The sequence below is a fragment of the Equus asinus genome, chromosome 9 (assembly GCF_041296235.1).
Source record: "Equus asinus isolate D_3611 breed Donkey chromosome 9, EquAss-T2T_v2, whole genome shotgun sequence".
Classification (NCBI taxonomy): Eukaryota; Metazoa; Chordata; class Mammalia; order Perissodactyla; family Equidae; genus Equus; species Equus asinus.
Window position 1 is genome coordinate 17,333,437 of NC_091798.1, and position 14,022 is coordinate 17,347,458.

The 14,022-nt window shown below is 34.2% G+C and overlaps 1 long non-coding RNA gene across 1 annotated transcript in view; it reads right to left on the reverse strand.

The window, feature by feature from the left end:
* LOC123288754 (uncharacterized) overlaps positions 1-14,022 on the reverse strand; it is a 2,093,166-nt gene that overhangs the window by 992,559 nt on the left and 1,086,585 nt on the right. The window contains exon 5 of the long non-coding RNA XR_011505731.1: positions 12,388-12,449. This is a non-coding gene — a long non-coding RNA (uncharacterized lncRNA). The remainder of the gene's footprint in view (positions 1-12,387; positions 12,450-14,022) is intronic.

Below are 14,022 nucleotides of genomic sequence, written 5' to 3' on the forward strand. Positions count from 1 at the left end.
CAAAGTTATTATAAGGATTATATCAGATAATGCAGGTAGAACACTGAGAACAATGACAGATGCATAATAGGACCTTAGTATAACTGGTAGCAAGTAAGAGGCATACTGGTGATGGAGTAATAGTATCAAAATTAAAGAGTCTACTTTCTCAACTCTAATCATTTCTTCTCATATTATTGGTGGTTGTATACTACATATAATCTTCTAGTTAATTCCATATAAATAAATATATGTAGGTATGTATATGTATATATCTCAACTACTGAATTGTTGTTATTTGTACTCCTGGTACCCACCCTCACCTACTAAGTTATGGATGGAATTATTGATATCGCAATATCATTTGAAACTATTGTGATTATAATCACCTTGATCTCACATAAGGTAGATGGCAAGTCTCCCTCTCTACCACCCCCAACACACACACACAGAGGCAGGTACACAGTTCAGCAATTTGTGAAGGAAGCAATACTTATGAATTATCTTTTACTCCCTCCTCTTGGGAAAAGAAGTATCAAATTAGTCTAAATCAGAGGTATCCAATTGGCAGCCCATGGATAGAAAATGAATATTTTTTAAAATTAACTAGTTACCAAGATTTACAAATTGGGAAAGTCACATTAAAAGCCTGATTTCTGGCTTTCTTTTCTTTATAAAAAATAGGTTAGTATTTTAAAAGTGGCATTACATCGCATGGAGCAAAATTCAAAAGATAAAAGCAGTGTCCAGTGAAAAGCAAACCTGCTTTACATCCATATTCCTCAACCAATCAGATCCCCCCTCTTTTTTTTTTTTTGTCTCTTCTCACCTACCTTCAAAGTTTATTTATTTTTTATTGAGGTAACATTGGTTTATAACATTATACAAATTTCAGATATACGTCATTATATTTCAGTTTCTGTGTAGACTATATCATGTCCACCATCCAAACGGTAATTAGCATCCCCTCTTTGAAGGCAACTTTTGTTACCACTTTATTGTGTTTCTTTATGACCATGATCTTCTCTAGATTCGTTTGACTGGGGCCAGCAGGGAGGTGAGAAATTCTGGAACCACCTGGATGCCACTTTTCTCATGACAACATTCAGCAGCTGCCTAACTATCCCCCCAACCCCGCTACTGTCCCTCCAAATGATCTGCTAACAATTCTGGAAATGATTTTAGGAAAGAGATATTTAAAAATGAGTGTTTGAGACAATGTTTGCTTGCATGCTGATGCCATTGTTTCTTACCTCAGTGTCCCGGAGGACATTGACAAGTTAGAACTGACTACGCTGAAAATGTTCCACTGTCTTTATAGACAATAAATTAAATAATGTCACATTCACCCAGGTATTAGGTTACGTTGTTTTCCCAGAAAAAAAAAAATCAGTGAGACTAGGAAATGTTCATAGAAATTTCACATTTTTAAGTAAAATGCTTTTTTTTTTTTCTTGACAGAAGACTTAGTTATATTTGTGGTAATATCTAAGCACTAAGGTATCTAGAGATTTAGGAGTCATCCCACCTTCACTTTGTTCCGAAGAGTTGTGTCTGCAAGTAAATTGCTATGGCTGAAACATTTCGTTCTTTCAAGCCATTTGAGTCAGTTACCTTATAATAAAGAATTTTGTCCAATCACATTAAACTGCATTGAATCACTAATTATCTGAAAATTGGATTAGAGGTTAGAGAAGAGTTTTCTACTGATACAACAGAATGATTTTCAAATGCTGTGGCACACTTGCTGCTGTTGCAAACCATGTATTGCCATCTACTTTAGGGGATTGCTACTAAAATTCTTTTTGTTTGGGATAGACAATTTACTGTCATCTCTATAGCTCATTGCTGCAATTTAGGCACCTTCCTTTTACATATGTTGGACTGAGTCCTAATTACTACTAAAATGATTTTTCATCCATATTTTTAATGACTAAATAATTGATATGTTAGCAGATACTCAACACACATGATGTTAAAGTGTTAAATATAAAAAGACATTCTAATCACTCATGAACAAGATTTTTAAAAAAACATATTTTCCAATATAATAAGTGTCAAAAGTGCAAGGAAGTTAAACACCAGTTAATAACAATCAGGTAATTTATGCTAGTTTCATAGTTAGGGTTAAGTACTCTAGTAAAAGCACTTGTTCACCTTGGAGATTATGTTTCATTTCCAACATAATCCTCAAATTAAAAAGATATACATGTTGCCATCAGCCCTGTTTCTTATGCACAGTAGCTCCTATTGTCCTAAAGTGTCCCCTTGGGTCATCTTGCCATGGAAGCAGTTAATTTTTTTTTCACATTTGTAACCTGAAACTGCATAGCTGGAAATTAGTAAACAGCTCTGCATACTTAGTATGTTTAATTACAACTTCAAAAATTGTAAGGCAGTGGGGTCAAGATTATTCCTGAGCAGACCATCAAGTTGACAAAACTGAGGGCTTCATTACTTTGAGGTCGTCCATAAGCTTACGAATGCAACTCATATAGATATAAATATAGAAATAGACACAGATATAGATCTCTTACACCCGGCCAAGCTTTGGAAAATAAGAAAATAGTAGGCTCTTTCACTTAGATTCCTAGTTTGGGGCCATGTTAATGCTTCCCTTTAGAAATCTACAGGGAGGTTTAACCTTCGGATTAACTTGAATACCCAATGGTATCCAGCCTGTCAGGAAAGGTTGTAGAAGGACTCTGTTAATAAAGCATTCAGGAAGGTTATTTGCATAAACTGTCTTCCTTGAACTAAGTATTAAAAATGGTATTGCTGCCCAAAGCAGAAGCAGTAAGCAATTAAAGTCTGAACCCTAAATTTCCTCTGCTATTACTCTGTAAATAAGGAAAAATAGCCATCGCAATTCTTGCTTCAGGTGTCCCATAAGAAATCCCTGGATCCAAACAATTGGCATTGTACACCCAGAATACAAATGGGGATTTGTGATGAGGACCTCCACAGGATAAGGTCTGTCTATTAGTTTGCTCTGGCTGCCTTAACAAAGTACCCCAGACGAGGTAGCTTAAACACCAGAAATTTATTTTCTCACAATTCTTGGGCTAGAAGTCTAAAATCAAAGTATCAGCAGGGTTGGTTTCTTTTGAGGCCTTTCTCCTTGGTTTGCAGATGGCCATCTTCTCCATGTGTCTTCATATAGTCTTGTGTGTTTGTGTGTATGTATCTTTGTCCTAATCTCTTTTTAAATAGACGCCAGTCACATTGGATTAGGGCCCACCATCCTGACCTCATTTTAATTTACTTACTTCTTTTAAAGACCCTTTAAGACCCCATCTCTAACATAGTCACATTCCGAGGTGCTGGGGGTTTAGGATATCAACACATGAATTTTGAAAGGACTCATTTCAGCCTATAACAGTCTGTTATGGAGGATTATGATAATAGGAGATTGCAGCTCAAAGAGTTTTATGCTGATGATTGTGCCTACACTTCACACATTAGTTTTACCCTTACTTTGGATCATTATCAAATAACATATAAAGTTTTTTTCTATTTAACAAGAATCAGCTGATAACTTGGCCTTTCTTCCCAGTACCCTAAACATTGAATCTTACTAAACAGCCTGGTAAGATATTTTTAATAGCCTTCCCAACATGAAAATTTCTTGTAGACCAAGATATCCAAACAACAATAATGCCATAATATTTTCTATCTTCTGGCTATAACTCCAGATATAACCTTAGGACTGTGAAACTCTAGAAATACTCATGGTATGATATTCCAACTTCAGATATCATAATTGAAGGAGGACAAAGCTGCCACAATACACATTTTATTCAGCAGTGAATCTCTTGGAAGTTTTCAGTGAGGATGTTTAGTAATACTCAGAACAAAATCAGCTGTAAAGGCTGTCTAAAGAAAGGCATTTGGCTCTGAGAAGATTGAGTTAATTGGCAACTTCTGGAAAAAAACTTGCTTTCTACATGCCAGAGACCTAAAGGGTAACTAGTGGATAAGAGACTTACAAGTCTAAAGCTCCAGAAACTTTCTTAAGAATATTAATTATAACACACAAATATTGAATAAAAAAGATATGCATGCTATTGTCACTACTCTTCCTCAATGCCCAAGCTTGTTATAGCTGAATACCTTGTTTTGTATGACTATAGTTAATGATCAACTTGCTATTTGTGTTACAAAAGATAAACGAAGTTAAATCATATTTAGATGATTTAATAGATAATTATATATTTTTAAATTATTAATGTAAACATAATACCAGGAAAATGTAAATAATTAATGATGCACTTATAAATAATTTCTATTCGTGAAATAGATTAAGAAAATGATTTGTCCTTACCAGTTGGCTCATAAATATTTGACAATAACTACTACTGATATCTTTTAGATTCACCTAAAAACCTAACATTTAACCCTCGGTTCCTAATATGGAATGCATTTTTAAACAGAATATAAAGGCAATAAAGTATACTTATGTATAATCTTTATTTACTTCAGATCATTTAGAAACATTTTTAAGTGACTGGAGCATAAACAGCATTTTCATTTTGTTTAATAGTCACAAAGATAGGGCAATTTTTCTTTTAAATTTTAAATCTCAAAGATGTTAAAATATATGTGTTCATTGAAACATAAGTTAATTTTATAGTTCCACTCCACAGCATGCTCAATTTATAAATTCCCCAACTTTTTGTATTATGTTAAAAAAAATAAATTATGTTTCAGGAACTTATTTGTGTAGTTGCTTTCCCAGCAATATGCTTCCAACAGACTCCAAAGCATGTCCAGCAATGAGGAGAGCACTTTGGGTGGGTTACTTACAGTTCACCCACCCTTGTAGTAAACAAGCAGGGATTTGTGGGGGTTAAGGAGCAGTTGCTTGAAACAAAAGAGCAGCTATCATGTAGACAGCTTATCCAGAGCAGTGAGTGCTGGAGGGGCCATATATCCTTACTAATGACAAAGGCCAGCTGTCATCCTTGAACTAGGAAGTCTTTAATTCCACAGTGGAGCATGAATGCTTCTCATTTGCTGTAAACAGTTTCTGAAACTTTACCATTAAAGATCCTTTATGTTCTTTTACTGAGTCTGTTCTTGTCTTTCTACCAGTTAACATTCACTTTATGATAATCACAGAGTATACACATGGATCTATATAACATATATATACAAATATATCTATGTTACATATGTAAACCCATATTACATATGTAAATCTATATATTATATGTGATTGTATATAAATATATGATATATTTAAATGTATATTATATATAAATGTATAAATCTTAAAATACATAAAATCTACAGTCATGTGTCACATGATGATATTTTAGTCAACGACAGACCACATACACAAAAGTAGTCCCATAAGATTAGCACCATACAGCTTAGGTGTGTAGTAAGCTATACCATCAAGGTTTGTGTAAGTACACTCTATGATGTTCGTACAAGATGAAATAATCTAATGACGCATTTCTCAGAACGTATCCCAGTCATTAAGTGCCGCATGACTGTATATTATATATTACATATAAAGTATATAAATAATATATCTAAATATTAAGATATACATAGAATAAACTCCTTCATATTTTTTCTTTTCAATTATCCCTTCAATAACTACCTACTCCATGACACATTATTTCATTATATATTTGAAAAGTGCAGTCTTACAGACTCAATGGTGATTCTCTTTAAGATATCATTGATTTTTCTGCTCTAATCCATGATTTGCTTATCTCCATTTTAATTCATGATTTTCTCATCTCTGTTCAGATCCATTATAAGTTGATTTAATAATTTACTCTCATAGTTTTTTTCAGCTGACAATCTTTAATCCAAGGTTTTTTTGGGGGGGGCTGGATATGGGGTAATCAGTACGTTCTCCTATGAATAACTAAAATAAGATCAGTCTACTGTTGCTGGGAGATTTGTTTCTTGTCCTTTTACCATGTTACACAGACAGCTGGAAGCCTTTGCCATTGTTGTTATTCATGCCTTTGTTTTTATAATATCTTTTATGATCTTATTTTTATTACATAATTAAATAGGAATCTATCTATACCTTTGGAAATAGATGTAAACTGGAAATTCATTGAAGGCAGAACTTTTCTTGTATACCTATTGTATGCCCTCTTTGTAGCAAAGTAAGCATTCAATAAGGGCTTATTAATAAAAATAAGAGGTGTTGATTCTGATATGAGGCAAAATAGAATTAGACACAGTAAACCATAGTTCACAATGAAGATATACTTGTGAAACTCAGTAGCCATTATGAAGCAAAAACTACAGAAGCTGCAAGGAGATTTAGTAGAAATATGCTAATAATAGAAAGATAAGAGACTTTAATATACCACTATCAGCACAAAATAGATCAAGGTGGACAAAAAATAAGGAGATAACAACAAGAAAAATAAGCAGAGTTGGAAAATCTGAACAACACCTGAATCGGAACATTAGGACAGATCATGTGAATGTATTTGGAATTTACATCTTTATAATAGAGAATGCATCTTCTTCTCAAGAACAATGGAACTTTCACAGTAATTGGTCATGTACTAGGGACACACTGAATATATTCCTAAGTCCCACAAGGTAGACATAATATAGACAACTCCCTGATCACAACGCAAGAAAACTAGAAAATATTAACAAAACCGAAAAAGCAAAAATAACCCTTCCTTTAAAAATTAACACAAGGGGCCAGCCCAGTGGCATGGTGATTGGGTTTGCATGTCCTGCTTCAGTGACCCAAGATTCGGAAGTTTGGATCCCAGGGACGGACCTAGCACCACTCATCAAGACATGCTCTGGTGGCATCCCACATAAATAGAGGAAGATTGGCACAGAGTTAGCTCAGCAACAATCTTCCTCAAGCAAAAAGAGGAAGATTAGCAAGAGATGTTATCTCAGGGCTAATCTTCCTCACAAAAAATAAAAATATAAAAATAAAAATTAACACAATAAAACCTCTACTAAAAGACTAGAGCACAAAAGGAAATACAAACTGAAATTATAGAATTTCTAAAAAGTAAAACACTACATATTAGAATCTCTGTGGTTCATTTAAAGCAGTGATGAGAGGAAAATTCATAGTACTAAACAGTTTTATCAGGATAAATTAAGGAGTGGAAATAAATGAATTAAATACACAGCTTTAAATAAAAATTAAAAAATTAAAGAACAGCAAAGTAAGTCAATAGAGAGCACAGGAAGGGAAGTGAACATAAGAGCCAAGATTAATAAGAAAAAGAATAGAAGAGCAGTAACCTAATAATAAACCATAATAAATAATAATTTAAATAATAAATCCAACTCCTCTTATACAAAATATAATTAACAAAACAGACAAATTACCAGCAAACTTGATTCAAGAGAAATAGAGAAAACCATATATATAAATTAAGAACTGAAAAGAGGAAAACAATCATTGATAACAGTTTTAAAATCATAAGAGACAACGAAGGAAAAAAATATTTTCAGACAACTAAGAAAAAATAGAAAGGAAGGAAAAAAGTGAAAACTTAGATGAAGTGCATAATTTTCTAGATAAAACAGATCATAAGAAATGATCCCATTAGGGATAAAAAGATTAAACAGACCAATTTCCACAGAAGAAAGAGAGAGTGTTATTAAGGATGCACTTTGCAAACAAAGCACCAGGTCCAGATGCTTTCTCAGAAGATTTCTACCAATCTTCCAAGCACTAGGGAGTTTAAACGCTTTGTTCCAGAGGCTTAAAATAAAGGAAAAGTTTCTGATTCTTTTTATGAAGCTAATAACATCAATAGCTAAATCTTATAAACACAGTACCAAAAAAGAAAGCTATAAATGTTACTTAAAAATATCAATAGTAAATGAAAGGGTGAACAGACTGCAATACTACATTAAGAAAATAACATACCATGACTAAGTGGAATTTACTCTAGAAGTACAAGGTTAGTCCAACATCATGAAATCCATTAATGTTACACAGTTCTTAAAAAACGTGACCACAGGCTCAAAATGGAATCGCTTATGCTAAGTCCCATGTCACCAAGCCGAGACTTCATTACAGTTTCCGTTATCCCAGAAATGGAATCTTAAACCAGCCAATCAGGAATTGGCTGATCAGCACTAGTTAGGTAACATGCCTGATAGACCCCTGCCATTTCCCAAAGGAAAGTAAATTTTCATTAACCAACTTAATTTTTTTGCCCACTACAACTTCCTTGTTCCGGCTCCCTTCCTTGGAGCTCCTTTCTATCTGCTAGATTGGATGCTGCCTGATTTGTATCAACTTTTGCTGAAATAAACTCTTAAAAATATGCCTCAGTTTGTCGTTTAGTGCAGTATACATTAATAGATACTAATCTATTAAGATATTTTTTAAATCATATAATTATCTCCATAGATACTGTAAAAGCCATGGACAACACTCATTCCTGATTAAAAAACACTAAAGAAAACACAAATTGACAGATATGTTAACACATTATAATGTTAATTTTTTTTCTTAAAAGCCAGATTTCACTTAATTCAGAAACACTAAGACATTTCCACTAAGATCAGGGTACTGGAAAAAATGCCCACTCTCTTCATATTTGAGAAATCATATAGAGGCATAGAATTGATAAGAAAGAAAACTCTTGGGGCTGGCCAGCAGCAGAGTGGTTAAGTTCGTGTGCTCTGCTTCGGTGGCCCAGGTTTTGCAGGTTCAGATCCCAGGCACAGACCTACACACCACTTATCAGACAATGCTGTGGCAGCATCCTAAATCCAAAATAGAGGAAGACTGGCACAAATGTTAGCTCAGGGACAATCTTCCTCACCAAAAAAAAAGAAAACTTCCTTCTGTTTGTGGATATATGATCATATACCTGGAAAATCCTAAATAATCAATGATAAAATTAACTCAATGAAAAATTCATTACAGTAGCAGAATACAAAATTAGAATGCAAAAATCCATAATCTTCACTTACACAAATAATAACCACTTAGATAGTACAGAAAACTCTGTTTTCACCAAAATCAAAGAAGATGTATACTAAGGAATAAGGAACAAATTTAACAAGAAATGTGCAAAACCTTTGGAAGGAAAACTTCAATACGCTTCTGAAAGACAAAGTAATAGATTTGAAAAATCACTCACAATCTCAATAAAAATGCCAACAAGCATTTCTATAGAATTAGATAAGTTGATATTAAAGTTCATATAGAAACACAAGCACACAGAAATAATCAGGAAGAGACTGAAAAAGAAAAATACATTGGGGGATTAAGTCTACCCAGTTATTCAAACATACTATAAAGCCTCTAAAATTAAAATAATGTGCTCCTGCTGCATGAACATGTAACCACAGGCCTGCTAGCATCAGTTAAACTGACCCTACCTTATTAACAGAGTAAGTAAGAGTTGTTTGTCAGAGTTGCCCCTTGTCCAATTCAGGCTGGTTGAGACCACCAACCCATCAACTGGCTCTGTGCAAATGCCTGATAAGCGACTCTTCTGACATCAAAGGGCTGAAAACTCCACCCTCAGATCATACTAACATCACCATCTTGTCAATGTGAGTCCAGTGCAGAGTCATGAAGCTTAACTATGGTTGAGCAGACCATCAACTACCTCACTTCTCCTTACCTCCAATCATCTATCTCCACACTTCAGACTGCCCTGTCCTTCGTCTCATAAATTTTGGCCTAAGCCCTAGATCTGGGAAACAGATCTGAGAGCATATGCCTTCTGTCTCCTTGCAGATCCATCTAGCAATAAAGCTGTTTTCTTTTCCCAAAAGCTGATGCTGTAATAATTGGTCTTTTTATGTACATCAGGTAGGAAAATCCCATCTTTGTGTGGCAATAGACAAATAGACCAGTGAAACTGAGTAGAAAATCCAGAAATAGACCCAACTACATATAGAATTTCATGTGTAATAAGGGTGGCATCTCAAGGCAAAGTTAAACCTCTTAATTAGTATTGCTGGGACAACTGGATAGCCACTTAGAAAAATAAAATAAAAATTAGACTCACACTGCACAACATATATAGGAATCAATTCTAAATGAATCAGGGATCTAAACATATAAAAATAAAATAAGTTAAAAGTAAAACAAAAATTCCTAGAAGAAGAAGCTACGGGTGAATTCATCATGAACCTCAGTGTAGGAAAAGGTTTTCTAATTATGACCCCAAAATTCAGAGACAATAAAATACGAGACTGAAAAATTTAACTGCATAAAAATTATTTTTGCATTGCAAAAAATACCATGAGAAAATTCAAAAGACAGTTGAAAATACAAGAGAAAATATTAGTCACATATATCCCATACAAAAGGTTAATGTCCCTACAATTCTTAAAGTTTGAGAGGAAGGGTATCAAAACCCCAACAGAAAAACGAGGGAAAAGATATGAACAGATAATTGACAAAAAGGTTACAAAATGCCTTAGACTTATGAAAAAATGTTCAAACCCACTGATAACTAGAGAAATGCAAATTAAAACAACACTGAGATACTATTTCTCAGCTATCAGTGACAATCTTTTTTTAATGTGGAAACACATTCTGTGGGGATGACTGTTGAGAATCAGGCATTCTCATACTCTTGGTGAAACTCTTCGTAGCAGAGCATCACAATACCTAGTAAAATTACATGTGTACTTACTTTTTGATCCAGCAATCCCATTTCCAGGAATTTACCCTGGTGACACATCCTCAATAATATGAAACTATATATGCACAAGCTTATTCATTGCAGCGTTGTTTGTAATTGCAAAACATGAAAACTTCCCAAATGGCCATACATGGGAAAGTGGTTAATGAGAGATGGTGCATCTACAAACTAGAGTATGATACAGAAAAAAAAAGAAAAACATGAGGAAGACCTTAATGAACTGATATGAAATGATTTACAGGATATATTTGTAGCTAAAGAAAGAAAAGAAAAATATCTCTAGATTAGCACTGTTTATGTTTGATGGAAAGGGATAAAAGACATATGTATCTGCTAATCTGTGCAAAAAAAAGAAACTTAAAAAGTTTGAACTAAAATCTAGTGGTAAAATTAAACCAGAAAGTACAGAGGGTGGGTCGGAAGGGGACAGAAAGGAGGGAATGGGAATTAGTTAGGAGGGATGAAAGGGGATTAACACTTCTTTGAAAATGTCTTTTTATGTAAGTCTGATGTTTAGAACCATGATGATATTTTACATACTCAAATAACACATACAGATTAAAATCAACCAGAATGTGAGGGAGACCTAAATTTGAATACAAAGAGTAACATGAGCCTATCTGTACTGCAAACTTAAAACAAAACCACATCTGGGGACTTAGTGGTGGCGGTGGGACTAACCTAAGTAACTGTGACAACAGTATGCTGACTCTATGTACTAAGTCCAAAGACAAGAAGAACTATACACAAATACTGTATTCTAGTTAGAAAATTTGTTTTCCACAGGGGTAAGGGTTCACAATTATCAAATTCCTTCAGCAATTCTGAAATTATGAGAATTGAGCAAATAAATACATGGTTCCAATGCAGGAACTCACTGTTGGAGAAAGGAGTTAATTAATTAAAAACAGAGATGACACAACATCGATTCTGTGATAGTCTTGTCAAAAAGGTACACTATTCTATATTAATCAAGAAGAAACATTAGACTATCCCAAATTGAGGGACAGTCTAAAATAAATGGCTAATACTTGTCAACATTGTAAAGCTAAAGAAACACAAAGAAAGGCTGAGAAAGTTATCCTAGATTGGAGGAGAGTAGGGAAATATGGGAACTAAATGCAATGTAGGATTCTAGATTTGACGTAAGTCCAGAAAAAATTTACTAAGGTTTGGAGATCAGTAAACATAATGCTGTCAATGTTAATTTCCTGGTTTTGATAATTTAATTGTAGAGTGATTATGCAAAATATTAAAATTGGGGGAATTTGTGTAAAAAGTATACAGGACATGGGGCTGGCCCCGTGGCTGAGTGGTTGAGTTCTGGCACTCCACCTCAGGCAGCCTGGGATTTCACTGGTTCGGATCCTGGGCATGGACATGGCACCGTTCATCAGGCCATGCTGAGGCAATGTCCCACATAGCACAACCAGAAGGACCTATAACTATTCAATATACAACTATGTACTGGGGGGCTTTAGGGAGAAGAATTAAAAAAACAACAACAACAACAATAAAAGAAGATTGGCAACAGATATTAGCTCAGGTGCCAATCTTTAAAATAACAAAAAAGTACACAGGACATAGGACTATTTTTGCAGCTTTTTTCTATAACTAAGTTAAATAAAATAATTTAAAAAGCAATGATTGTTAATAAAATTGAAATTAACCTGCATTGGCATAAAAATAAACGATCAAGCATAAAAAGAAGGTAAATCAAACATTTATGCCATTACTGGGTTTGGGGATTGGGATTCATCAAGTTTACCTGTGTTCCCTTAGATCTGCTTCTCTGACTACAATCTGAAGTCACTTCTGAGACGAAGGGACCTGGATCAAATTTTAAAAAGAAAAAGAAAAATCCTTCAGAAAGGTGTTCCTGTCCCTAAGGACATGTCCTTTAGGATGACTTGTTAAAGTTGAAAACACATCACCAGGTTATGCTATGATATTGTACTTGGTAGAAGAAAGCTCAGTTGCTTCTACAGGTAAACAATAAAACCATCAATGTCAAGAAAATAGAAATCAAATTATGGAGCCATTTAAAGGCATAGAAATACATACTTGCTGTTACTAAAAATACAAACATTTGCTTTATCAAATATATTGACCTAGATGCTACTATTTAACTCAAATCCTAGATAACCATACCTCTGTACATTTCTAAATATATGCAATTTCAGGTCTTAAAATGATGAATTTTTTCTCAGAAGTCTTCAATTTGTGTGTCTGCATATATATGTACATATACATATTTTTCTGAGAAGTCTCTTCCATCAGAGTTCAGCCTAGGTTTTAAGCCTCTATATTTACACGTAATCAATTTATGTGAACCTAGTCAAGTCCTTTGATCCCTTCAGTTTCTTCATGTACTGCACTTACAACACCTATGCGACAATACCAACTCAAAACTAAAAATCCTGTGATTCTAGTTTAAATCTTCCCATTCTGTGCCACAGAGCTGTGGTTGTGAGCGTCAATTAAGACAATGGACTTGAAAGCACTTGGTAAAGAGGAAATTATTTCATTGTTTGTTGACATATGAATTGAGTAGGCTACTTGGCAATTTGGTAAGCTTCCTCTAACAAATAAAAATAATTTTTTTTACATTTTTCTTTCCTGGGACCATTATCATAAAAGGAAACAGCGGAATAAGACCTTTGATTTATTAATATTCATACGATGGAAATTAATGATCAAGCAACTATAGTTCAATTATATTTCATCGATATAACAGAAAATAACTGTATTTCAACTAGCTAAAATATCCAATGCGACATAAAGAAATCCTGAGTTCTGTTTGCTTACATAAACTTGGTTTTCCACTTACATTCGTAATAGTACAACATTACCATTACAGGCATTTCAGGGATCCATGATGACCTCCAGACTATTTCTTTTCTATTAGTCAGAAAGAGGCTGAGCTATTCTAACACAATTTAATCACGTTTCTTCCACAGCTCTAGGGATGATTTTCATGTCAACAGGTCTAGAGCCTGTTCACCAGATACAGAGGTGGAAATAAAATACTGACTCTTGAATGGCAAGACACTGGCTGTGCAAAGATCATGGTAAGAGAGAATGAGCTTTCATTCTTTGCTTAACCAGTTCTATTGCCCTCCCTTATCCTCCCCTCTGTCTACTTGGTGCATCACTGCCACTCAGTACAACTCATGGGTTTCAAAGAGGATTATTTTGTTGTTGACAAGGGAATAGGAAGCATGTACTCTCTTGCAGAAACACAGCACTCAGAATGTAGTACTACTCCTTACTGATACTACACTATATTTTTTTAATAATTTGCTCTGAAGACAATATGGTTATTTCTACATGATGCCCATTCAACTCTGTGTTTACAAAGATCACAAAGTTATACAGTCATTAAAGATAGCATGACAATAGA